This window comes from Castor canadensis, chromosome 5 (assembly GCF_047511655.1).
Source record: "Castor canadensis chromosome 5, mCasCan1.hap1v2, whole genome shotgun sequence".
In the NCBI taxonomy this organism is placed as follows: domain Eukaryota; kingdom Metazoa; phylum Chordata; class Mammalia; order Rodentia; family Castoridae; genus Castor; species Castor canadensis.
In genome coordinates, this window is record NC_133390.1 from 9953318 (window position 1) to 9981232 (window position 27915).

At 42.5% G+C, this 27915-nt stretch overlaps 1 long non-coding RNA gene across 1 annotated transcript; it reads left to right on the forward strand.

The window, feature by feature from the left end:
* Nucleotides 1–8518: 8518 nt before the first annotated feature.
* LOC141423029 (uncharacterized) lies at nucleotides 8519–11314 on the forward strand. Its single transcript, XR_012447692.1, has 3 exons — nucleotides 8519–8621; nucleotides 8982–9108; nucleotides 9299–11314. It is a non-coding gene; the product is annotated as an uncharacterized lncRNA (long non-coding RNA).
* Nucleotides 11315–27915: the final 16601 nt, after the last annotated feature.

Here is a 27915-nt window from a genome sequence, read left to right on the forward strand (position 1 = left end):
AAACAACAGTAGAAAATACACAAATAATTGGAGTCTGAATAATACCAAGCTCAACAATCAGTGGGTCATAGAAGAAATAAGAGAGGAAATCAAAAGGTTCCTGGAAGTTAATGAAAATGAAAACACCACCTATCAGAACCTACAGGACACAGCAAAGGCAGTCCTAACAGGAAGTTTATAGACAGGAGTGCATATATTAAAAAGACAGAAAGATCTCAAGTCAGTGACCTAATGATACATCTCAAACTCCTAGAAAAACAAGAACAAGCAAATCCCAAAACAAATAGGAGAGAAATAATAAAAATAAGGGCCAAAATTAATGAAATAGACAAAGAAAAAAAGCATACAATGAATCAACAAAACAAAAAGCTGCTTTTTGAAAAAGTAAAGAAGATTGACAAGCCCCTGGCAAAAGTGACTAAAAGGAGGAGGGAAAAGACCCAAATTAGTAAAATCAGAAACAAAAAAGGGGAGATAACAACAAACACCAAGGAAATCCAAGGGATCATCAGGGACTACTTTGAGAACCTATAGTCCAATAAATTGGAAAATTTTGAAGAAATGAACAAATTTCTAGATACTTACGACGATCTAAAACTGAAGCAAGAGGATAGTAACCATCTAAACAGATCTATAACGCAAAATGAAATTGAAGCAGCAATCAAGAGTCTCCTCAAAAAGAAAAGTCCAGGACCTGATGGATTCTCTGCTGAATTCTAACAGACTTTTAAGTAATACCAACACTCCTTAAACTTTTCCATGAAATAGAAACAGAAGGAATGCTACCAAACTCATTCTAAGAAGTCAGTATTACACTCACCCCAAAACTGGACAAGGACACATCCAAAAAGGAGAAATATAAGCTAATCTCCTTAATGAACATTGATGCAAAAATCCTCAATAAAATAATGGCAAACAAAATCCAACAACATATCAGAAAGATCATTCACTATGTCACTATGTCACTTGGTCACTATGACCAAGTCAGCTTCATCCCAGGGATGCAGGAATGGTTCACCATATGCAAATCTATAAATGTAACACAACACATTAATAGAAGCAAAGACAAAAACCACTTGATCATCTCAGTAGATGTAGAAAAAACCTTTGATAAAATTCAACACCATAGGCATGATATAAGCTCTAAGAAAACTAGGAATAGAAGGAATGTACCTCAACATTATAAAGGCAAATTATATGACAAACCTACCTATAGCCAACATCATGCTTAATGGGGAAAAACTGAAACCATTTCCCCTAAAGTCAGGAATGAAATAAGGGTGCCCACTCTCCCCACTCCTATTCAACATAGTCCTGGAATTCCTAGCCAGAAATATGGCAAGAAAAATAAATAAAAGGAATACAAATAGGTAAAGAAATAGTCCAAGTATCCCTATTTGCAAATGACATGGTCCTATACCCTAAAGACCCAAAAAACACCACTCCAAAACTACTAGTCACCATAAACAGCTTCAGCAATGTAGCAGGATACAAAATCAACTTTCAAAAATCAGTAGCCTTGCTATACACCAATAATGAACAAATTGAGAAAAAATATAGGAAAACAATTCCATTTACAATAGCCTCAAAAAAAAATCAAATACCTAGGAATAAACTTAACAAAGGATGTGAATGACCTCTACAAAGAGAACTGCAAACCCCTGAAGAAAGAGATCGAGGAAGACTACAGAAGGTGGAAAGATCTCCCGTGCTCATGGATTGGTAGAATCAACATAGTAAAAATGTCTATACTCTCAAAAGTAATCTACATGTTTAATGCAATTCCCATCAAAATCCCAATGACATTCATCACAGAAATTGAAAAATCTACCCTAAAGTTCATTTGGAAACACAAGAGACCACGAATAGCCAAGCCAATCAATACTCAGCAAAAAGAGCAATGCTAGAAGTATCACAACACCTGACCTCAAACTATACTACAGATCCATAGCAATAAAAACAGCACGGTACTGGCACAAAAACAGACATCAAAACCAGTGGAACAGAATAGAGGACCCGGATATGAATCCACACAGCTATGCCCACCTTATTTTTGACAAAGGCACCAAAAGCATACGATGGAGAAAAGTCAGCCTCTTCAATAAATGCTGCTGGGAAAAGTGGTTATCTGCCTGCAGAAAACTGAAACTAGATCCATGTTTATCACCCTGTACTAGTATCACCTCAAAGTGGATTAAGGACCTTGCAATTAGTACAGGAAAGAGCAGGAAACACTCCGGAAGCAATGGGCAAGGACTTCCTCAGTATAACTCAAGTAGCCTAGCAACTAAGAGAAAGGATGGACAAATGGGACTAAATGAAATTAAAAAGCTTCCACACAACAAAAGAAATGGTCTCTAAATTGAAGAGACCATCCACTGAATGGGAGACAATCTTTGCTAGCTATACATCAAAGGACTGATAACCAAATTATACACAAGCTCAAAAAACTAAACACCCCAAAAATCAATGAACCAATAAAGAAGGGGACAAGTGAACTAAACAGAACTTTTTCAAAGGAAGAAGTCCAAATGGCCAAAAAACACATGAAAAAATGCTCACCATCCCTGGCCATAATGGAAATACAAGTCAAAACCATACTAAGATTCCACCTCACTCTTGTTAGAATAGCTATCATCAAAAACACCACCAACAACAAATGTTGGTGAAGATGCAGGGAAAGAAGAACCTTTTAACAGCAGAAAGGACTTGAATAAATGAAAAGGTATAGAATATATACATACATGTTTATCAAGAGGAAAACTTAGCTTTATAGAGAGGTCAAGTTTCCTGACTGATAAATCTGAATTTGCAAATGTTATCTGTGAAAAATACGCTCACCTGTCCAAACTCAAAGAATGGACTCAGAGACACATGAAGTACAGCAGAAGAGAGACTTTCATGGTGGTCTTATAAGATGGGGTGTCTAGTAAGCCATGAACACTTAGAGCAGTTACAATAGGCATTTTAGTGCTAGTGCGCAGGTCCCTCTCTGGTTCCTCACTGGCTGACCACTGTGGGGTTTACATTCTTTCCCAGGTCCGTGCCTGAGTCCTCTTGGGTTATTTTAAAATATGCCTGTCCTGGGATTGGTCATATTTTAGAAGTGGTATCCACCTCTTCTTGTAGTGGGACAGTCTCCCTGTGACACGCGCCTTCTGACAGTGCACAGTTTTTACCTGTTTTCTCATTTTATCATGATTTACCCTTACCAGCTTAACTTCCTGGATCAGTTGTCCCTCCCCCAAAATGTACAAGCTGAGATGTAAGCAGGGGTTCAATGCCTTGCCTTGAAAATGGACCACCACTTACTTTATTTCTAACAGTACCCCAATAAAAAAGCTATAAGAACTTTTTATCTATACAAGGTGTATGTAATGCTGGGGGTCACACCCAGAACCTAGGCAAGTGCTCTGCCACAGAGCTACATCCCCAGCCCTAATTACAAGGTCATTCTAACTTTCACATGGAAAAATAAACAAGCAATTTTGATACAGAAAATAAGTGAGAATGAATAGCTACAGATATTACACTATATTTACATTTTTCAAGAATTAAAACATTCTAATAGTGTAATATGATTTATCAGACTGACATGGCAGAGTTAGAAATCCTGATAAATATCCAAATATACAGATTTTACTCAGGATCAAGGTGGCAACTCAAATATATGGAGGTTTCTAGTCAATCAGTGATGCCAACAGCCACCATTTTTGAATTTGGGTTACAGACTTCATATCTATGGTAGAACAAATTCTAAGTGCATAAAAAATCTAAATGCAGAATCCATGCATAGTAAACATATTTGTAGATATTAAAACAAAACAAAAAAAGAATTAGCAAGACCTTGTTAACTGAGACTTAGAATCTCAAAGTCAGAAAATAAATGGTTATCATTTCAACTACAAGAAAATCAAAAACTTTTTTAAAAATTCAAAAACTTTTCCATGGCAAACATCACAACAGTCTTAAGACATGCATATGTGCACACATATACATACACACATATCCTAAGCAAAAACAGCAAGCAAATAATAAAATGAGAAATATGTCTAATTCATGTCACTAATTTCCCTCATACACAAAAATAGGGCTTCAGGCAGGCGTGGTGGTACATGCCTATAATCCCAGCTACTCAGGATGCAGAGGTAGGAGGAGGAACAGGTGCAAAAGCTGGAGATCCTATCTGAAAAACAAACTAAAAAAGCAAAACATGGACTGGGGGCATGGCTCAAGTTGTAGAGTGCCCACCTAGAAAGTGTAAAGCCTGAGTTCAATCCTGAATGCAGAAAAAAATAAAAGCTTCTAGTAAGTTTTAAAAGATTAGCAAATCAATAGGAAAATGACAAATATGGGCAGGTAACAGGAAACACGGTCTTTGAACATGCTCAATGTCAATCATAAAAAAATACAAGTTAATATTTATCAGATATTATGCAAGAATTCAGCAGATTTTTTTTTTTTTTGATGGTATGGATTCAGTCCCTCATGCTGCCTGGGGCTGACTTCAAACCATGATCCTCCTGATCTCTGCCTCCTGAGAAGCTAGGATTACAGGAGTGAGCCACCAGTACCCGGCTAAAAATCCAAAAGTTTAGGAAGCAACCCTTTTGATCATCTCTGAATCAGAGGCACTGGCTCTCATATGCGGCTACTGGGAGCTCCATGGGCGGGTCCCTATCTGAGTGTCATCTTACATCTGTCCCACCCACTAGAGATGCGTTTGCCCTTTGCTCAGCAGTTCCACTTCTAGCAATTTTCCATATGCATGAATGTGATGGTGTACTAAAGCAAGAATTGCAAAATTATCTATGGTAGCATTGTTTGAAAACAAAACATTGCAAGCCATTTAAATGCCCATTATAGGGAATTGTTTGGGCACATTTTGAAGAGTAAACATCAGTAAAGAAGAAAGAAATGCTTTGAATATCACGATGAACAGAACTCTAAAAAATACCCTGGAACCAGGGAGGCAGGGAACGCTGTGCTGTGTACCACCGATGAAGGAGAAAAAGAGGTGAGAGTAGAGGAAGCATATATATTCAATTTATCTGTGCAAAAAAAACAATGTCTAAAAGGATTGCCAACAAATTAACAAAAGAGGCTACCTCTATGGGGTGAGGGCAAGAACTGGATAGGTGGAAAAGGACACTTTTCCTTATGTAATATTTTATACTTGTTGATTTTTTTTGAAACCTATAATGCATTACTTATTCAAAAAGTTAAAACCTGAAACCTTCAGTCCTTGAAGGAAGTACAGGACAATGTTTCCTATCTCTCCCTCTGTTGTCCCCAGAGCAGCCTAGCTGCGGCTGTGCTGGGAAGGAGCGCGTGAGGTTGTCTTGGTTTCTCAGAGCCTGGGGTGGGCATAGCTGAGTCCCTGGAGGTCAGAGCACTTGCTCAGACCTGTCCCTCAGGCAAATGGCGATTCTATAGCCTGAAACCCAGGGTGGAATAGAATCCCTGATTCCTAAGGCGAGGAGGCCGAGGATGGGACACGTGGATGGCCTCTGAGGGGGACCAGCATTTCTGCATTCTAGAGGGACTCCAGGGCCTGGATGGCCAGGCTTTAATGGGGCTCTCTTAGCCAACTTTTAACTTATTCATTCCTGGTCACCCTTTTTGCTTGGTGAGACTTGAGGGACAGGATTACCAAACCAAGGGTCAGAAACCAGGAAAGGAGACTGGCTTCTGGGGCAGGAAATGGCTGCCTCCAGGCAGGTCCTGATTCCAGGGTCTTGGCTGTCCCATTACAGAAGTGAGGCTGAGGCCTAGACTCAGGAGTCCTTTTTTTTTTTTTATTCTCATGGAAGGAAAATTCCATACTATAACCAGCAGACTCGTTTATTTCTTTGTGAGGCCTTTTATCACCCTGTGACTGGAGAACCATGTATGCCGACAGCACAGCTGTGTACTGGTAGCACTCTGACCAGCAGGTAAGTGGTTGTCAGGGCCTACAGGCCACCCTGCATCTGGTGGAGAGGACTTATTTAGCCCCAAAGTGCTCTTGGTTACTCAATTTGGGATACTCTGTGTCCTCAAACAATCATTAGGCTCCTACTATGATCCCAGCACAATCCTGGGGTACCTCTGGGTCCCCAAAGGTCCAAGGTTTTCCTTCTGATTTCAGGGCCCCTCCCAGCAGCATGGCAAGCAATAGAAACTATCTCATTCTGGTCACTAACTGCTTCTTGTGATTAAATTTTATTGGCAACAAGACTGTGGTCTTCCTGAAGCCATGGATCTCTGATCTATCACCTAATGTTCTCTGAGCTTCCAGAAAGGCCTAGAACACATAGCAAGTCTTGCAATAAATACTTGTTGGTGGCTTGCCAGTCTCCATGTGAAAATTACAGTTCCATTACAGTGAGCTGAGACCCAAGATTTTGCCTAAGCCATGTCCTCCCATCTGCCAAGAACATTCACCATAAAAGCCAGTACAAAAGGTTAGACCCTGACTCCCACCTCCACCCCATTAGCCACTGACCCCATCACTCACAGCCCTTCAGAGACAGCACACACCTTCTGTTTCTCCAACAGAAAGGCCACAGTCCTAGCTCAGAGCCTTGCATTCATCTGCAAACACCCCCCACCAAAACTGCTCTTCCTCTAGAAATTTATAGGTTTCACCCCCTCACCTGCTTGTCAGGTCTTACTCAAAGACCACCTTCTTCTCCATGAGGACTGTTTCAGCACCCTATTAAAAATAGATGGCTGTACATGCTTGTAATCCCAGCACAAGGAAGGCAAAAATAGAAGAGTCAAGAGTTTGAAGCCAGTGAGGGCTACATAGCAAGATCCTGTCTTAAAAAGTACCCAAAAACAAAAACAAAACAAAAAAATGCTCCCCAACCTCCCATGACCTTACCCCTTTCTCCTGCTTTATTTTTCTCCACATCACTTATAATACCATGAAAACTCTATCATTTTCTTATTTATTGTGTCACCTGTCTGCTTCAATGAGAATGTAAGTTTCCCAAAAGCTGGGCTTTTCATGTTTTGTTCAGTGCTGTGTCACTACTCACGGAAGTGTGCCAGACACATATATAGTAGGTGTTTAATAAGTATTTACTGAAATATATCAATAAGTGTATGGATTGATCAGCTGTGGCTCTAGCTGAAAGTTAATTCAATTAAAATGGCATCGATTATGCATTGTTTATGTTGATAACAATCTCTTCCATGTATTTCTCACTTCCGTGTACTTCTAGTCATAGTACGGAAGTCTCCCAGGTGACCTTAGATGGTAAATGGGTCAGAAATTGCAACAACCTGATCAGTTGCAGAACTGGAGCATTTGGGATTCTTGTCCCCTGTGCTGGACTTTGTTTACTTCTGTAAGGGCGGAAATGGGTAATACCAGTGAGGCCCGTAAACAAAAGACAGACTGACAAGAAAAAAGCATAACACCTTTATTCTTTGGAAATGAAGATCTAAAGACAAGAAAAACTATTCATGTAATTTGTCAACATAGGATGACATCAACCTACTCAAGAACAAAGAAAATTGCATTTGTTTATGGGTAATTAGGGTGGCAATCTGGGCAAACATAGATCAAAGAGTCTTAAAAATGGACTCCAAGGTTTTACAAAATGGTGGCTGTTTTTATAGCTTCAAACAGTAAGGGGCTGATGATGACATTATTTGTTAGGAATAATGACTGGTGCTGGCAGAAGCTGAGCTGTCCTGTAAGAAGGGATTGGGTGCAAGTAGTTTTGTGGAAGGGATCCATTGTACCGAAGGTCAGCAGGGGTTAACAACATTTTAAGGGTCAACTGAAACCAGAGGTTGGGTATGTGTGTTTCCCAGTTCAAAGTTTCATCTGTGGACATGTCTGAGATGTAATTAACAATGACCTCCTAACTCCATTTTAAGTGACTCAAACCAATGCTACTCCCTCTTGACGTTTTCTTTCACGTTACAGTAAAGGATGGGTAGCTGTTCAGAACTGTGATCTCCCAATGGTAACAGACTGAGTAGGGAAGCAGCAAGGCCTGAGTGCTCCTGTTCTTTTTGTCCTCTGTGCCACATTCCTTCCTCCTGGGACAGGATGGAACCTTTCTGGAATGCAATCTACTATCAAACAGGTAGGTCAGAGAATTCCTTTATGGCCAGCTTTTACACAAAAAAGTTGTTTCATATGGCTGCCTTTGGGAGATTTGGAGAGAAAGAGGTTGTAGTTTCTAGGGGGTCAAAGAAAGATGGTCAGGCAAAGGTCAGAAAGGGACTGTTTCTGAGACCCTTCCAATGTCAGTCAGGTCAAAGTACTCAGTATACCAAAGTGCACTGTTTAGAGATATGCTTTGCAGAGTCTCAACTCTTACCTGAGGGCTTTTGGACTGTGTATGGCCCTTCTTCCTCTTGCGTCCACTGGATTCTTCCTGAAATGTCCTGTTTGCTTCTAGAAGAAACACCCGTGGTTTTTCCCTTTCCTTCTTTTGGGCCTCTCAGCTAGCCACCCATTGTCCCCCAACCCCCCCAACCCCGGAAGAAGCTCTTGCAGTTCCGTTTTGGCAGGAGGCAGTTGGACAGGGCTGTGTTTAGAATGTTGGACTGTGTTCTCTGGGTTCTTTCTCTCCCACTGCAAAGAGAAGAAACAGGTCTGAATCTCCTGAAATATTGTGAGTCTGCTGCCATAATTCTGGGAGGTTAAAAAATATGGAGATTTAGTAACACAGCCCTCAGCCTGGGCTCAGAACACAGGCTGGGGCACCTCCTCTTCCCTGCTGGCAGGCATCTAGCCTTCTTCTCCCCTACTATCCCCAGCCCCCCACCCCCAATCTCTCACACACACACACACACACACACACACACACACACACACACACACACACACACACACACAGTGACAGATGAGCAATGTATCCCTCCTCTGTGGCCCTGGAATTTTCTTATCTTGTTTCCTTGGGTTGCCTGTTGATCTGGGTCTCCCTCCTCCTATTCATCAAGTGCTTTTGCTAATGAAACTTTTTTCTCTCTAGGACCCACAGGCCTCTTCTACAAGGGCACCATAGTTCAAGCTGTGTGAAGACGCTCCTTCCTCCATTCTCTCCCCACCCCCACCCGAATGCAAAGCCTAGCAGAGGAATTGGGGGGGGTACAATTCAGGTAGGATTTATAGCTTGGGTAGGCAAGTGGGGGCTGGGGCTGGTGGTTTATCACACACACACACACACACACACACACACACACACACACACCCCACACGGGGAAGAATGCCACCATTGTCCCCCAGAGTGAGACAGCCGCCGTCGCCTGCTTCTCTTGGATTTGCTGAAATGGTTTCTCTGACCCACAGATGGAGAGAACAAGGGAAACGACAACTGGTCGCCTGGTGACCCGATGAGAAAAGCCTGGACCCTGGGCTGGTTTTGATCGCCGCTCTTCAGCGTGCTGACTCCGCCTGGCGACCCTGGCTGCGGGATCCAATTCATAGCCCAGGGGGCCACGCGGGCCGAGAGCATGGAATTTTCCACTGCCCCGCAAAGCCTGCAGAATCGCATCGCATTGGGCACGCCGGGGCGTTTGTCCCCGCGTGGGTGCGCAGATGCGATTAGCCAGGGAGCCTTCCTCAATGGGCTTTGCAGGGTTCTGACTAATCGGGTCAGCAGGTCCAGGGTGAGGAGTGGAGGGAGAAGGGGGGGACCCGGAGGAGCCACCTCTACTTTGTAACCCACTCACCCTGCTCTACAGAAAACGCAGGAGGCAGGGAGAAGTCGGGAGCAGACCTTAGAATTTACCTCTTCATAGTAAAATTCCCTTAGAAACCACGGAAAAAATCAGCTGCCTGATGCTAAAGCCCGGCCCCTCCCCATCTCATTTAAGCTCCCCACCTCCCATTTGAGCTGGGACTGTCATCAGGTCCTTCTCTTCCTAGCCTTGTCGTTTAACCCTTGAAGCATGCGTGCATTGCCAGCAACAGACTCTCCTTCCACGGTGCCACTCACAGACTCCCGAATTCCAGAACCAAATTGGGTAACCCCACCCCAGGGTCAATCAAGAAATGCAGCTGGTGAAAGACAACTGGAACTAGTGACAGTAGACTTTTTTGTCTGCAGAAGAATCAATGTGAAATTCCCACCCTGACATCAAAATATGTGGCAAGACAGGAGACGCTGTGTTCAAGTTCAACGCAGTGCTCAAATGGTACTGGGTTGTCGCAATGGCAGTGTGATCCAGTCCTGGTGACTTATGATTAAAGACAGCCCCCTACTTCTGCGTCTCCTGAGGTTTCTGGCATAGGAAGCTTTTTTTCTGAGAGTTGTTAAATGCACCCTAAAGGCTAGCTCTGGTTGTCCTAAAATGTTTGGGGAGTGAGTGAATGATGTTGCCTGTGGTCAGGGCCCTTATAATGGCAGAAGTGTGAGAGAAGATCGGGATCCTAGTGCTGGCTTGTCATGTGACCTTGGACACCTCATGATTTCTTTGAGCCTTTTACTTTTCTTTTTTACACTACTGGGACTTGAACTTGGGGCCTACACCTTGAGCCACTCCACCAGCCCTTTTTGTGTTAAGTATTTTCAAGATTGGGTCTCTTAAACCGGCTGGCTTTGAGCCGAGATCCTCCAGATCTCTGCCTCCTGAGTAGCTAGGATTACAGGCACGAGCCACTGGTGCCTGGCCAGCCTTTTACTTTTAAAATGAGGCTAATAGATTCTTCAGCAATTCCACTCCAAGGTTTATACCCAAAAGAACTGAAAATAGTACTCAGATATTGATAGCTGAGTGTTCAAGGCAGCACTGTCTACAGTAGCCCAAAGGAGGAAATAACCCAAGTATCTGTGAGCAATGAATGGATAGAGGAAATGGGGTCTCTCCATACAATGGGATATTGACCGTTAAAGGGAAGGAAATTCTGGGCTGGGGATATTAGAGAAACATCTGCCTAGCATACACTAGGCCCTGGGTTCCATCTCCAGCACTGATCTCCTTCCAAAATAAAAGGGAGGAAGGAAATTCTGGAATGTGCTACCATATGGATGACCCTCAAAGACACACCAAGTGCCAAAAGTCAGGTGCAAAAGGCCATATATTGTAAGAGTCCGTTCACATGACAAATCCAGAATGACAAATCCATAGCGACAGCAAAGTTGATGGTTGCCAGGAACTGGGGAGAGGGAGGAAGAGGGTATAACTGCCTGATGTGTGCAGGGTTTCCTTTTGGGGTCATAAATTTTGGGAACTAGATAGAGTTAAGGGCTGAACGTCATGAATGTACTAAGTATCGTTGGATTGTATACTTTAAATGGGTAATTTTATATTAGATGAATTTTACCTTAAAAAACTTTAATGAAGCTAATAATAAAAATCTTTTATTTTCTACATAGAAATGTTTGAACAAGTTCAAAATGCCATCTTTTAATTCCCTCTATCTTATTTGCTAAAGTGGATAATTATCTCTTTCTGAAGTTTTCAGTTAAAACTCAGGCAATCTTAAGCCCACCCAGCACCAAGCTGCAGTGTCACTCAGGATGGGCCGCCATATTGTTCCTTAGCTAGGAGGCTGCAGCCTAGTGGATCCTGTCAACTGATCTGATCTGAATCCCCACAGTCCGTCCTTCAATTGCACTCCTTGAGCACCATGGAAACCCCTGGAAACTCTGAATGACAGGATTAAGTGTTTAAAAAATTCAATACAGGATCCCAGAAGGATCACACAGAACCCGAGTCATGGCATGTTACTCAAGTTGGAGTCCATCTTAGCTCTGCTACTTTCCACACGGGGACCTCAGGCCAAGGCTCTTGCCAAGAGTTAATTATCTTGTCTAACTAATGGGGTTTCTTAAAGTACTTACAGCATAGGGCTGCAGTCAGGAGTAAGCTAACTCATATATATGCCAGAAATGGGCTATGTGCTCAACAAACGTTAGCTGGTGTTATTAAGAAGTAAAATGTTGAAAATAAATGGAGTGGTTTATGCTCTGTTGTGGAGCTGGTGGGATGTGAAAGCATTCCCATTTAAAGCAAAAGGGGATTGATTTGAAGATGTTTAAAGCAATATGGAACACTACAGGTTGGGATGGGGATAGGAGATATTTTGCTCACAGGACAATGACAAGAAGGAAAAGGTCAAAAGGAATAGTCTGACAAAGGACTGATAACCAGAATATATAGGGAACTTAAAAAACTAAATTCTCCCAAAACTAATGAACCAATAAAGAAATGGGCAAGTGAACTAAACAGAACTTTCTCAAAAGAACAAATTCAAATGGCCAAAAAACACATGAAAAAATGCTCACCATCTCTAGCAATAAAGGAAATGCAAATTAAAACCACACTAAGATTCCACCTCACCCCTGTTAGAATAGCCATCATTAGAAACACCACTAACAACAGGTGTTGTCGAGGATGCGGGGGGAAAAAGGAACCCTCTTACACTGTTGGTGGGAATGTAAACTAGTACAACCACTCTGGAAAAAAATTTGGAGGCTACTTAAAAAGCTGGACATCGATCTACCATTTGATCCAGCAGTACCACTCTTGGGGATATACCCAAAAGACTGTGACACAGGTTACTCCAGAGGCACCTGCACACCCATGTTTATTGCAGCACTATTCACAATAGCCAAGTTATGGAAACAGCCAAGATGCCCCACTACTGATGAATGGATCAAGAAAATGTGGTATCTATACACAATGGAATTTTATGCAGCCATGAAGAAGAACGAAATGTTATCATTCGCTGGTAAATGGATGGAATTGGAGAACATCATTCTGAGTGAGGTTAGCCTGGCCCAAAAGACCAAAAATTGTATGTTCTCCCTCATATGTGGACATTAGATCAAGGGCAAACACAACAAGGGGATTGGACTATGAGCACATGATAAAAGCGAGAGCACACAAGGGAGGGGTGAGGATAGGTAAGACACCTAAAAAACTAGCTAGCATTTGTTGCCCTTAACGCAGAAAAACTAAAGCAGATACCTTAAAAGCAACTGAGGCCAATAGGAAAAGGGGACCAGGAACTAGAGAAAAGGTTAGATCAAAAAGAATTAACCTAGACACACATGCACAGGAAATCAATGTGAGTCAACTCCCTGTATAGCTATCCTTATCTCAACCAGCAAAAACCCTTGTTCCTTCCTATTATTGCTTATACTCTCTCTACAACAAAATTAGAAATAAGGGCAAAATAATTTCTGCTGGGTATTGAGGGGGTGGGGGAGAGGGAGGGGCGGAGTGGGTGGTAAGGGAGGGGTGGGGGCAGGGGGGAGAAATGACCCAAGCCTTGTATGCACATATGAATAATAAAAGAAAAAAAAAAAAAGGAATAGTCTGAAGCTAAAGCAAGGAGGGCCACCCCCATCCTCCCATCCCCACCCAGCATCCCATTCCTAGATATTAGGAGTGGCTCAGAAGTGGGGATGGCACAGAAATTCAGGAGTCCTCCAAGGCACAGGAAGAGCCTTCTTTTGTTTTAACAATGAAATGTGGGCTCTGAAGCTTTGTCCCCTGCAACAGGGTAGTTGAAAAGTCTACCCCTCAAAGTAGAGTTCCCAGTGCTGAGAGAATGGCTTTCATCAAGTGAAACCACTAATGAACTCAGCTCAATGGAGACCCTCTGTGCCAGTATCACCAATTTGCAGTGTAGTTCCCAGCTGAGTTGAAAGTCACATCAGGCCAGTGAAGCTTTCCACAGATCAGCCTGAGGCCAACAGTCTTTAGCTGTGAAAGGGAAGGAAGAATTGAATGGGAATTAGGAAATTTCCTGGTTTTCCATGTGAAAATCATCCTCGTCCTTTATAATATCAACCATCATTCTGATCACCCTACTACCTTCACTGTGACCCTCCACTCCCCAGTGTTCGTAATGTGCCAGGGTGAGAACTGAGCTCCCCCATCCCCCCCTGCCCTTATAGGAGATCTGTGATGCAACTTGCTGTGTGGTCAGCCTGTGTTCTCTAAATCAGTTGCCACCAGCCTCAAAGCAAAGAGCGACATCCTGAAATGTCAAGTCACCAAGTCCCAGAAGGAAGGAAGGTTTGAGCTTTGGTAGGAAGCACTGTCAGACTTCAGACTCTCTTCAGTCTACTATGCATGCACACAGTCATCTGCGGATACTAAAATACACAGAGGCTCAAGTTCCTTGTGTAAAATAGTGTAGTCTTTTAGCAAAGCCTGTGACCATCCTGCCATGTACTTTAAATCGTCTCTAGATTACGTGTAACACCTAAACAGTGCAAATGCTCTGCAAATAGTTGTTATACTGTCTTGTTTAGGGAAAATGATCAGAAATCACGTTCAAGAGATGCAACCCCCATCTACTCACTAATGTTTTCAATCCACCGTTGGTTAAACCTGAAGACTCACAAGTAGCTATTGGGATTCTGCCAAAAACTGAGCATAAAAAAAGACGTGTACTCTACTAGAAATCATTGATGCCACAGTTCTACATGACTTTCTTGCGGGTGGGGGATGTCGAAGCTGGAACCCAGGGTCTCACACATGTTAGGCAAGTGTTCTATCACTGAGCTACACCCCCAGCCCTTCATGACTTTTTATGTGTATGGTATATTCCTGCCTCTTCCCCTCTCCCACCTCCACCACTCCAACAGAAACATAGGTAAAATGCTTCACCTTGGATGGTAGGAAGCTCACAGACAGATGTGCTAAACAATTAAGTGCTTTCAACGATTAGAGTCAGAGCTGATTTGGGGGATATCCTAATATTTTTAGTACATGTATATTGTAGAAATTTTAAAAATATAAATAAGAAAAATTTTAAGCACCCCAATCTGGTCATTCAGGAATTACTATTAAATTTTTTAATTCTAATTTATATGACTTTAATAACACACAAACACACAGGGGGATAGGTAGGAACCAGTTGATACCAATGAACTTGAAGCCACCATATGAGTTCATCAAGAGTGGAGGAAGTCTGGGAGGTAGATTCTAGATGCCAGGATCTAGAAAATGATGAAGAACACTGACTACGTCCACGGCCTGTGGTCCCAGTCGAGCCCCAAGTATTTCAGCCCCAGAAGGCCGTTAGTCCTCCTGCTTCTTTTTGGCAAGTGGAAGAGCCCCAGCCAGCAGAACCATACCGTGTGCAAAGCAGCTCCTTTAGGCATGGTGAATACAAGTGGGTATGTGGACGGATGGCACCCACTCCTGGGGCACCAGTGATAGGACAAGGGGCTCCTCCTGTCCTTGGGTACCTCTGCAGGGGGTGAAAACCATGAACCAATGGATCCATGTTCTCAACAGGTAGGACACCCCGAAGGCCCCTCACTTACGACTGGGGAGGCTGAGAAGGAAGAGGCCGTTGTTACATAAGTGAGGACCACCAGTCGGGAAACTTTGATAATTACGATGAATGTGATTTCATTTTTGACAAAGACTGGTGAAGGCTGGAAAAATTTATAGACAGATAGACAGATAGCACTGTTATAAGTATATTTATAAATATATTTATAATATATATACTTATATATTAACATATATTTAATTGTTATGAGTATATATGTTACATATACTTACAAGTATATATATGTTATATATGTTAACATATATTTAACTGTTATAAGTATATATAAGAATAAATATATAAGTATATATGTATAAATAAAAGTATATTTAGAAGTATAAATATATACTTACATATGTTAAATATATATACTTATAACAGTGCTATCTACTGTGATCGCATGAAAGACTGAATATAAAAAGGGGGAGGTGTCCTCTATGGCAAATAATTTGAAATCACATCTCTGCATGACTTTTTAATGCTGCATAGTGTTTCCTTGCATGGATAAATGATAATTTATTAATCAAGTCCCTATTTTTTGGACAGGTAGGTTGTATATAAATTAGGAGTTGTGTTCAACTGCCACCATCAAACACTTGAAAGTGACCTGAACAAGTGAGGACTGTAATTATCTCATATAAGGAAACATCTGGGAGGGGGTGGTGCTGTCTTTGGGTCATGGTCATTCCCCAGCACCCCACAGATATCCAGGCAGGATAAAGGGAACTCTGAGGAGTCATAGGTCAGAAGGACGCTGAACTGATTCCCTTCCTAAAGTGTTTTTCTGGAAGTGTCATCCAAGACTTCCTCTTACATCACACTGGTCGCCCCTAACCTGCAAAGAATCCAGAAAATGTGTTTAGCAGAACACATAGCCCCCTTCCCTTGCAAAACTAGGGATCTGTAAGTAAAAAAAAAGATTAGAAAAACAATTAAACCATTGTCATGAAGCCAAATCCTTGAAGTTCCATTGCAACCTAACTTTTCCCTAAGATCAAGTCATCAAAAGGAAATCTGTCCTTTAAAGAGCTACAGATTGTTCTAAAACTTCTCAGATCAGTTGCTCTTTAGAAATGTACTAATTTACATTCTCACCAGCAGTGTCTAATAAAAAGTACCTAATCAACAGAAACACTGCTGTAATCTCTTTATTTTTAAGCTATGCCAATTTAATAAGCAAATTTTTCATGTTTGAAAATATTTCTTAAATATTCAGCTCCTATCCATGTGATGTGTACACTCTAGAGCAGAGCCTTTGAAATGTAATGTGTTCACAAATGACCTGGGATATTATTAAAACACAGATTCAGATGCCACAGGTCTGGGGGCACACACTACACTTTGAGTAGCAAATTCTTAGGCACCATATCACTGCAATTTCATGATAAGACAGAAAATATCTGGACTGCTGTGGGAGCCCATTCTTGTGCATGAGAAAGACCAAGCTGCGCACAGAGGAGGACAGCAAGCTTTCCAGTGTAGACTGAGTCCTGAAACCAAATTTCCACCCCTTATGCTGCTGCAGAGGGAATAACATAGCTCAGCCTCACTCAGCAAGTGATTTCTGAGTGAGCTGGGAAGTCCTGCAGAAAGTGAGTACTGTCTTAAATGGTTGAAGTCTTGGGGCAGGGAGTCAAGGACCTCTATTGCTATGGTCCCTATAAACAAAAGACTGGAGGATCCCATGGCAGACACAGTGAGTCAATTGTAGTTACCTGGGGAAAGCTCCAGGTGTGGGTTTATTGCTAAAATATTAATTTGGGCTTGGTCCCCTTTCTTCCCCACTCATTTCTAGTTGGTAGCCACCTCCAAATCCTTGCCTCAAGGATTTGGGCTGATGAAAAGATTCTTCTTGGCTTTTGTAAAAGCTGAATTCACAGATGAGATTAGGCCTGGAAGATGAGAGGAAAAGGGGAGGAGGCAGGGAAAAAAGGATCCAGAGCAAGATAGTGTAAGGAGGAGCTGTGGGGACCTCTGACGTCCTGAGAACGCTCAGAGAGATGAGCCCCAGGCACAATGCTATAGTTTGAATGTGTCCCCCAAAGTTTGTGCATTGTAAACTCAATGCCCAATGCAACTGTGTTGGGAGATGGGACATTAAGAGGTGGTTAGGTCACAAGGGCTCTGCCGAGATGAGTGTTGTCTTGGCAGTGGGTTGTTTCTTTCTCTATGTACGTTCTTTGCCCTCCTGGCTTCCACCATGGGATAACACAGCAAGAACTTCATCACCAGATGCAGGCCTTTGACCTTGAACTGTAAGAAATATATTCTTTACAATTTGCCCAGTCTGGAGTACTCTGTTGTAGCAACACGAAATGACTAACATACGCCCTACCCATGTTTTCTACCCTGAGATTCTGACCCCAGGAACATAACCCAACCACAGGATTTACTGCAAAGGCACTGCCATTGTGGGGACTGGTGAAGAGCATCTGAAGGAACCACCTCTGTTTATGCTCATTGCCTTGAAATGTGAAAATAAAGGAAAAAAAATCATGACAAAAGCAATATTGGAAGAGCTTTTCAAAAAAGGGTCAGGAAGCCATTTGGAAAGCAGGACCTGTGTCCCCCAACAAGCTAGACGGTGTCAGCTTTGCTCATCTGTCCCCTACCACAGACACATGCACAACAAGAGGCTGGCACACCCTGCTACCTGTGTACGTTCTTTTCTTCATCTTCTATCAGCCACATGGCCCCTGTTCTCAACTCCAGCAGAATTCTCCCCACAAAAGAATTTTTACCGGTCTGTAATAAAAAAAAATATTGTGTAGTCAAGCAAGCCCCCTGCTTTCTTTGAGGCACTGATTTGGAGAAGTCTGAATTGTAATTCCTAGAGCCCCAAATAAAGTCCTTTTTTCTTTTGCAGGTTTTTGTTTGGTTTTGGTTTTTGGTTTGTTTTGCAGTACTGGAGAGTGAACTGAGGGTCTAGCACAAAGTGCTCTACCACTTGAGCCATGTCTCCCAGTCCATTTTGCTTTAGTTTTGTTTTGCAGATTGGGTCTTGTGTTGACTTTTGCCTAGGCTAGACTCAAACTGAAATCCTCCTACCTCTGCCTCCCAAGTAGCTGGGACCACAGGCATGCACACCACACTCTGCCTTTTTTGGCCTTCTTTTGCAGTTTCTGAGTCTTGGTTGACTGACAGAAGTCTGCTCTGTCTGACTATAACAGTGTCCCAACACTTTTCTATTCTTAGGGTCTGTAGAGTACGTCTTTTTTCCACCCATTCTTTTACTTTCTTTATATTTGAAGTGTGTCTCTTGTAAGCTTTTTTGTCATAATTGTACTAAGTCACGTGCTACCAAAAATTAGGATGCTTTTGTTTGATACCAAAAGAGTATGGTATTTATAGGGTTTAGAAAGTCCCCAAGGGTCATAGGTGAAAGGGATTTTAATATCAGTGACATAAATTAAGTACGTATTTATTCATTTATTGAGACAAGGTGTTGCTAAGTTGCCCAGGCTAGCCTCAAATTTATAATTCTCCTGCCTCAGTCTCCAGAGTAGCTGGGATTACTGGTGGTTGCCAAATCTCCCTACTTGTGGGTGACAAAAGATTAAGGAACAAATTAGCAGTTTAGGTCATGAAGTCAGCAGCTGCTATGGCTACTGACTCTTATGGCCCAACCAGGTGACCAGCATGAGGACTTTCCAATCGGGAAGTGAGTTTGAGAGAGAGAGAGAGAGAGAATGTGTGTACTTGTCAGGTAGGCTTAGCTTGTGCAATGCCTGTTTCCTTAATAACAATGAAATCCCCTCCTATGGAAATGACCCACTGAGGCCTTTTGTTCACCTACATATGTCACAGAACCAACTCTATGGGAGGCAGAGACTCAGAAATCCCTGCGAACATAGCCAAGAAATCATTTTCATTTCTCTAGTTCAGTAGTCCCAACCTATGTGGGAAAATTTTTAGAATGACAATGCACCCCTCCCCTGTCCCCAACAGATCTATTTCATAGATCTACAGGTAGAGCTAGGAATCTGGTTTTTGTTTTGTTTTGTTTTGTGTTTTTGGCAGCACAAAGGTTTGAACTCAGGGCCTCACACTTGCTAGGCAGGCATTCTTACCACTTGAGCCACTCCACCAGCCCTAGGCATCTGTATTTTTTAAGGTGATTTAAGTTTGAATCAATATTTTTAAAGTCTGCTTAAGCATCTTGAAGGTGCAATCTGATCCCTTTGCAAGCTGGAACTGTCCCCCAGAGGGGAAATAAGTACAAAGCCACCTGTTTTACAAGGGCTGTGTTATTCTGTCACAGAACCAATGACACAAAGAAAGGCTGGCTGGCTGCTGAAGACAACACTGATGGGATGGAATGTGACCAGGCAGCGACAAGATCCATCAAAGACACCTGGCCACTTGGGAATAGCATTTGACACTGCTGATACTGAGGCCTTGGGAGGGAGCAGCCTATGGTTACAAAATTCAGAACACGATTCTTGCTGGCCCTCAACAAATAATTAGGTCTGAACTGCTACATTACTTGGTATCTATCTCGAAGGTCAATGTGAATGGATGGCTCCCTTGGCTTTATGTCTTCCTCAAGCAAACGTTTCACTAATCTCCATTTTCCTCCTTGATCCAGAGTCCATGTCTGGCTACTATATGAACACAGCCCATGTGAGGGAATAATGGAGATGAAACCATTTCCATGAGAAATGGCATTTCTTGTTCAACCTGCTTACTCAACCAGCAGGGACAAAAAGCAGTGCTTTTCAAAGTAAGGCCTACTACCTATTATCTGTTAGAGAGGTGCTGGGGGGTGGGGGGGGGTCACACGCTTCTGGCTTCAGGCAGAACAAGTGAGTTTGAGGCTCACTTTTAAAATAGAAAATGATCTATTTTTCTTTACCACTCACAGTGACTAGTTCATAGCATGAAGCCACACACTAGGCCTTTGAAAATGATATTGTTCTAGGACTAGGAGGCTGGGAAAGAGTGCGGTGAGGACTACACTAGATACCTTGACTGGATCATTACACAATGTATACAAGGATGAAAAAAACCACACTGCACCCCATAAATAGGTATAGCCATTATGTGTCAATTAAAAAATGTAATTTTTTTTTAAAGGACAAGAACATTTTCAGTCCCTTGACCAAAGTAAATCTCACCCACTTGTCAGGATTCTCTTCTCAACTCTGTCTCCACCTAGGTATTGGCTAGATTTTGTTCATTAACACCAGGACTTTCTACTTGTGGGCATCAGGTCCCACCTGCCACTAGGTCTTTGCAGCATCAATCCCAGCCCTCCCTCTCCTGGTGCCAGCTGTCAGCTCCTATAGGACCAGAGGAAGGCTTGTGAAAGGGGTTGCATGCCTCAATGTCTCAAGAGGAAGCATGTTCTCAAAGGCAAATGCTTCATTCCTGTGTCCATTTTCTGCAGCTATTTCAACACAAAAATGTTCAGGGTGGGAGGTTAGAGAAAGGAGGGGGACTGAAGAATTATGTGTTGACCTTGCAGTTGCTGAGGCTCCAAATATAATTCCCTCTGCTGCTTATAAACAAAGAAGAAGACCATACCTACCTCTTTCTGAACTTTTGACCTCTTGATAAGAGCAACAGAAGATTTATAAATATTGCTTCAACAATCTTCCACTGACTTTCAATGAACAAAAGAACTTAAGCATGACCAGGACATACTTCAATGTTTAGCAGCTCATCTTATGGCCCTACCTGCTGGAGTGGATACTGGGAAGAGAGCAGGGGGTTGAGATGAATATTGTGCCTCTTCTGAGCCCTGAGGAGAGACTGACTTTGCAAAACAGACTTGGAAATAGAGCACTTGCCGGGGACAAGTGATAACAGACTTAATACATTGCATGATCTTGGATTTTACATGCGCCAACAAAAAAAAAGAATTGGCTTATGCAACCGTGGTGGATGACATGTGTCGAGTTCTGCAGGGTGAGGTGGCAGGCTGGGGACCCAGGAGAACCAATGGTCCATTTCCAGTGTGTGTCTGGAGGCCTGAAAATCAGGACAGTTGATGATGTGAGTTTTAGTCTAAAGGCTCATAGGCTGGAGATCCAGAAAGAGCTGATGTGTGAGTTCAAGCCCAAAGGCAGGAAGAGACCCCTTGTCCCAGTTTGAATGTAGTCGAACAGGAGAAGTTCCCTTCTACTCAGTCTTTTTGTTCTATTCAGACCAGAATATAAATTAGATGAGACCCACTTACATCATAGAAGGTAATCTGTACTCATTTACCAATTTGAATGTTAACCTCACCCAAAACACCCAGCAAAATGTTTAGCCAACTATCTAGGCACCTCATAACCCAGTCAAGGTGACACGTAAAGCTAACAGTGGAGTAAGAGGTACCAATGGGCAGGAATGACCACCCATTTATGGAACCTGACAGCCTAAGGTCTGGTTCCAGCTCTTACTAGTTGTGTGGCTGTGGATGGACTCAACTGCCTCATTAATAAAGTAAGGAGAATATGACAGACAGCAGAGACAAAAGTGTTTTGAATACAAAAAGTACTTTTTAAAACATTTTTCTTTTTTTTTGGCAGTGCTGGGGTTTGAACTCAGGGCTTCACATTTGGTAGGCAGGCACGCTACTGCTCAAGCCATGCCTCCAGCCCCCAAAAGTACTTTCTAAATAAGGATCAATTTACTCTTTGCTTTTAATGTACATCAAAATTTTGGACAAAAAGGATGGTTAGACATCGAAAATATAGGAGAAAAAGAGAGGCACTAATCTCAAGAAGGAAAAAAATGGATAGAGAGTGATATAAACCTTATTAACATAACATAATCTTATTTTTAAATTTGTAAACCAGGATCTGTGGGCCTTGGAGAGATGTCAGAACCACTGGACCACTTGGCTCCTCTAAGTGAAACACCTCCTTTTTTTTCCCAAGAGGCTATGGGCCCGCATTTGCCTTGGAGCCTAATGGTAAGGTAACTATGGTCTTCCCAGAGTAGGGACGTGTTTCATTATCCAGCACAAGTGCTGGATAATGGTGAAAGCTACTACATCTGGGACCTGACACTATCACCCACCAAAAACCCAAAATATTTTCCCACCTAAAAATCAAACTGGAAAACCTCTCTTATGGTTGGTTTAGGTTTTCAAGGCACAGCAATGACTGAAAAGATGGCCTGCTGGTCCAGATAAAACTGGAGTCAACCTGACACCACATTGCAGTATTGGTCCCTCTTCCAAAATCCTGTTACAGCATGTGGGTGGTCTGAACAGCATCCTAAAATGAACCCAAAGAAGAACAGCATACTGATAAGACAGAATCTAGAGGGTACAGCGTGAAGTGCAGTGACTGGATTGGCCAGATGATACTGCAGGGGGCCAGCATAATGGCTCTCAGAGAGTGTGAGATGTTTGGGGTTTGGCAAGCCATAAGCAACTGGCTTCCAAATCCCACTGCCCCTTCTCCCCCTGGTGTATTTCAAAGGAAATTAAATCCACATGTTTCTGATTTACTGACACTTAAAGCTCATCCAAAGGTGGTTTTGCAAGACTGTTTTGCACACAAGAAGCCTAGAGAAACTTTAATTATTACTGTTATTTTTCATTTTGAAATGTAGACCTGTACGCTTACATAATACATGAAATGCCTACGAAGTCGAAGCCCATTTTGTTCTGCCAAAATTCTTTGTCCTGGGCCCACCAGAGACAGATAATTGAAGTCAACTACAGAAGACAAACAGTGATTTTAACATCCATCCTAAAAATCCACCTTGAAAATGGTCCTGTTCATTTTGATTGCGCTGTACCTATGACATGCAGACCCAGCATCCAGAAATAAAGCACTATTGTGATTGAGACTATGGATGTCATTTCTTTTCCCCAGACTTTGGCCAATGGTTGAAAGTCTAAATTCAAGATGGCATCCATGTAAGTGCTGTTTGTAGGATTTGAGATCCCAGGATGTGAACCCAGGAGCAGGGATGTGTGGTCTGAATCTTCACATACAAGAGGCTGTCACAAAGGCGTTTCATAGCATGTTCTGCCATGCCTCTGAAGGAAACTGAGAGGAGCAGCAACTTGAAATCTGCCTCAGAGAAATGAGAATCATGTACTACTAGAAATAGCATTTTGGGATGTGATTTGTGACCTCTTCCAACCCAGACACATGAAAAATATTGGCCATAGATACTGGGAACCAAAGGGTCCCTCTCTTCTAAACCAGGGATTCACATTTTTTGGTTTCTCCCATTCCCCTGCCCCTTTTAGGGCATGACATGTGGCTTTTCCTTAAGATCCCCCTCTGAGGCCCTCCTCCCATACTGCTTTGGGCTCTCGCAACAGGAATGGTGGCCTTGTTTTGGAGGACTGCTCTGACCTTTGTTCCCCAGTCCTGGGCCATTAGCGCTTGCATGGAAGTCACAAGTTGGTCTTCACCACTTGGTCTGGTATCTTGTAAGTGCGCTTTAGATTTTTGAAGGCTGAAAAACAGAATGAGAAGCCACTGAGGCCTCCCAGGGCTGTTCTCTCTGCTCCCACCACTGGATGGTGCCCAGGCTTCTTGCTCCCCTTGCCCTGGAACCCCCCACATGTGTTGCCCTATTTCTGCCTTTTAAAATCTATGAGGTCTTAGCCAAGATATTCCTTCCCAGTTTGGGGTGCCTCTACCATGGTAAACTTCTTTTCCTCCTGGACACGCTGAGACCTGTTTGTGTTTAACTACTGGAGTACAAGTTCACCTGCACAGTCTTCTTTCCCACCAGGCTATTGACTCCCTGAGGCCAGGCACCCTCTTCCCAGCACCCAGCACTGGTGAGCTGAGACTCAGGTATTGATTGGTTAATCAGCTTCTCACCTTAGCCTAAAGCCAGCTTTTGCCACTAAGATGGCTCAACTATACAAACTAAGAGTAATTTGAGTGTTATCAGACACTCTGCAACCAGTATCCACCTGGATAAGTTGGCAGAGCTGCTGTAACAAAGTACCACAGACAGGTGGCTTGAACCACAGATGTTTATTATCTCATAGTCGTCAAGATCTGAGATCAAGGTGCCAGCAAGGTTGATCCCATCTGAGAACTGAAGGAGAATCTGTTCCAGGCCTGTCCCCGGGCTTCTAGTGATTTGCTGGAGATTCCCAGTGTTCCATGTATGATCCCAATCTCTACTACAGCTCCCTATGACACTCTCCCTGTGATTCTCTGAGTTCAAATTTCCTCTTTTTACAAAGTCACCGGTCATTTTAACTGAATTGTCTGCAAAGACACTATTTCCCAATAAAGTCACAGTCACAGATACTGGGGATGAGGGCCTCAGTGTATTTTGGGGGATACAATACAACCTATAACACTGCTCTTCTGGCAAAGAAAAAGAAAAAAATGACAGTTTAAAAATGGCACTGGAATGCAGTGACTATTTAATGTATTGTCCAAACTGGATATTTTTAGACAATGAAAGGGAGCACTATTAACAATTTGTGATGACCCCAGGTATAAATCAGGATTGTCCCAGGCAATAAGTGGGGACATCCAGCTGCCTCTGTGACTATGCTCACTCCCCAGCCTTTCCCTTACGAGAATGTGTTTTTACCTTTGCTGCAAATCCCTCTTTGTCTGTGTTCCCCAGCGAGTCCAGTCTGTTTTATACACAGATGCAGAGAGGCTGGGGATTAGCTGTATTCCAGCTGTAGCTAATTCACTGTTTTGAGTTACCAAACACAAGTCAAATCTCAGCAATTAATTTGGCCAGATCAAGTCAGGTCCTTTTTACAACTGTTCCTCTGTTAATTAGATGCTGATCCCTCTAGGGATTCTTGGAGCACCAAGGACCATTCCTTAAGACATGGATTAGGAGGGCTACATCAGATACTCAGCCAGGGCCACACAGGCAACTGCGTGAGACAGCCCCAGCCCTTTCATCTAGAAATTGGTCTTGACCACTGTGATCCCCTGGCCTGACGGGGGTGAGGATCCTCTTTTTTTTCCTGACAGACTTCCCTCATCTTCTCCCAAGGGAAGGCAATGTTCCCAGTAGGGTTCTTTCTGAGGTAATTGTTGGACTGGAGTCAGCTGTTAAGGCTGCCCATCTAATTAGCAGAGTCTGTTATGATTTATCAGGATAATGAGGTGAGGAACAATGACATCACTTTCTTTTCCCCTTCCTGATATTGTGGCCTCTTTTCTTCCTTTTGGAAGATGACCCAATGTTAATGAGAAATGAGTGACTTATTGTTGGGGTGCACATAGAGAGATAAATGGCATCAGTAATTAAGTCGCAGGCCCGCGGGTATAACGAAGTCATTTGTCAGGAATATTATTCAATTAATTAATTCCATTAGGGCTATCACACTTCCCCAGATCCAGCCATTCAGCTTTCAGCTCTAATAATTTGTATGATATAAAAACAGAAAATGAAGAGTCAATGCATCATGAAAACAAAGGAATTATTTTCACCTGCCCCAGTAAACCGAGCTATAAGCTATTGATTTGTGACGTGTGAAGTGTCCAAGGCCAGCCATGTGCCTCTTCTGTTATGATTTGGAGATGTCACCCATCCTTGGTCGCTACCTTGGGGTGCTATTGGGCGACAGTGAAAACGTTAAGAGGTGGGGCCTAGTGTGAGGAAGTAGATCACTGGGAATGTGCCCCTTGAAGGAGATGCTGGGATCCCAGCCTCTCCTTTCTCCTTGCTTCCCAACCTCCAGCAGGTGAGTAGACCTCCTCTGTCACATGTCCATAAGAGGGCCGAGTGACCATGGACTGAAACCTCTGAAGCTATGAGCCAAAATCAAGCTTTTCCTCAAATAAGTTGATTATCTCAGCTCTTTCATCATAGCAACATGAAATCTAGCTTGCCCACTCTTCACCTCATGTTTGAACAAATGCACTGAGTATTTTTTAGTTCAAATCTCTAGGAGGTTAAGCCAGTTTATCCTGTTCCAGTAACTCAATGGTCACTGGCAAGGCCTCTATTTAGCTGCCCATTTCTGGTCAGGGAGGGGACAAGGCCTCAGGTGACATAGAATGTTACTACTTAAGGGCCACGGAGAATAGATACAATGGGAGGGAAGGGGTCTGGCCAATGTCAGAGGAGAATCCTGACCTTGTCCGTGGCCCTATACCTGTTGCCACTTGTAACTCCAGTCCATTCTGTCTCTGTTGGTGCTCATGTTACTAAGAAGACACAGTCCCACTCCCTTTACTTCCCTTACTCTTTCTGCACTCCTTTCCAACTCTCGCCAACTTGTCTCAGAATTCTTTATCCCCCTTCTAGTGGGAAATTGCCTTCAGAAAATAAAGAAGGTAACAGTTCAGAACCAAATTTTAGAAGACTGCTTAAGTCTACGGCCATACTACCTGAATGCACCCAATCTCGTCTGATCTCAGAAGCTAAGCAGGGTCGGGCCTGGTTAGTACTTGGAAGGGAAAAGGCTGCTTAATCAATGACCCAATAAAGAAATGGGCAAATGAACTGAATAAAGTTTTTAAAAAGGAAGAAGTCCAAATGGTCAAAAAACACATGAAAGAATGTTCAACATCCCTGACCATAAAGGAAATGCAAATCAAAACCACGTTAAGATTCTACCTCACTCCTGGTAGTGTGGCTACCATTAAGAACACAAACAACAATAAATTGCTGGTGGAAATGTAATTTAGCAAATGTAAACTAGTACAACCACTATGGAAAACAGTATATGGAGGCTCCTCAAAAAACTAAAAATAGAACTGCCACATGATCCACTGATACCACTCCTAGGGATGTACCCAAAGGAATGTAAGTCAGGTTACAATAAAGGCACCTGTACACCCATGTTTATTGCAGCATTAGTCATAATAGCCAAGCTATGTAAACAACCAAGATGCCCTACAACTGAAGAATGGATTAAGAAAATGTGGCATTTATATACTATGGAATTTATTAGCCATAAAGAAGAATGAAATTTTATCATTTGCAGGTAAATGGATGGAACTGGAGAACATCATCTTAAGTGAAGTTAGTCAGGCTCAGAAAGCCAGAGGCCGCATGTTCTCTCTCATGTGTGGAATGTAGGCCCAATACAAATACAAGCAATATTATGAAAAACAGGTCACATTAAGGGGAGGTCACTAATGGGAGAAGGAGGGTAAAAGAAGGTAGTTAGGAAGGTGAATATGGTTGATGTACTTTCTATACAAGAATTAATACAGAATTTTTAAACCTTTTAAAATCACCATAAGAAGGGGACTAAGGTAGAAAGGCGAAAAATAGAGGAGATGAACCAATTCATATTATAATACGTATATACATGGAAATGTCACAAGGAAACTCCCTGTATAGCTCTCTTAAACAACAACAACAAAAAAGTCTTTTTTTCAAAAACGAAGAACAGGAAGGTAAAACAGTTTCTGTTTGGGGGTTGGCACCAGTGGGGAGGGGAGGATATAAGGAAAGGGTGAAGGAGGGTGAATGTGGTGGAATATTATGCACTCATGTATGAAAATGGAAAAATGAAACCTGTTTAAACTGTTCTAGGAACGGGGGGTGGAGATACAGGAGAATGATGGAGGGAGTGAATTCAACTATGACATAAGAACTTTTGTAAATGTTATAATGTACTCCCAGTACAACAACAATAATAATAAAAACAAAAAAATTAAAAGTCTGCTTAAAGGAATTTGCAACACAACATTCTAGAGAAAGGTCACAAATTCCTTCAGTATCTCAACAAACCCCCATATCCCTCTTCACCCACCCCC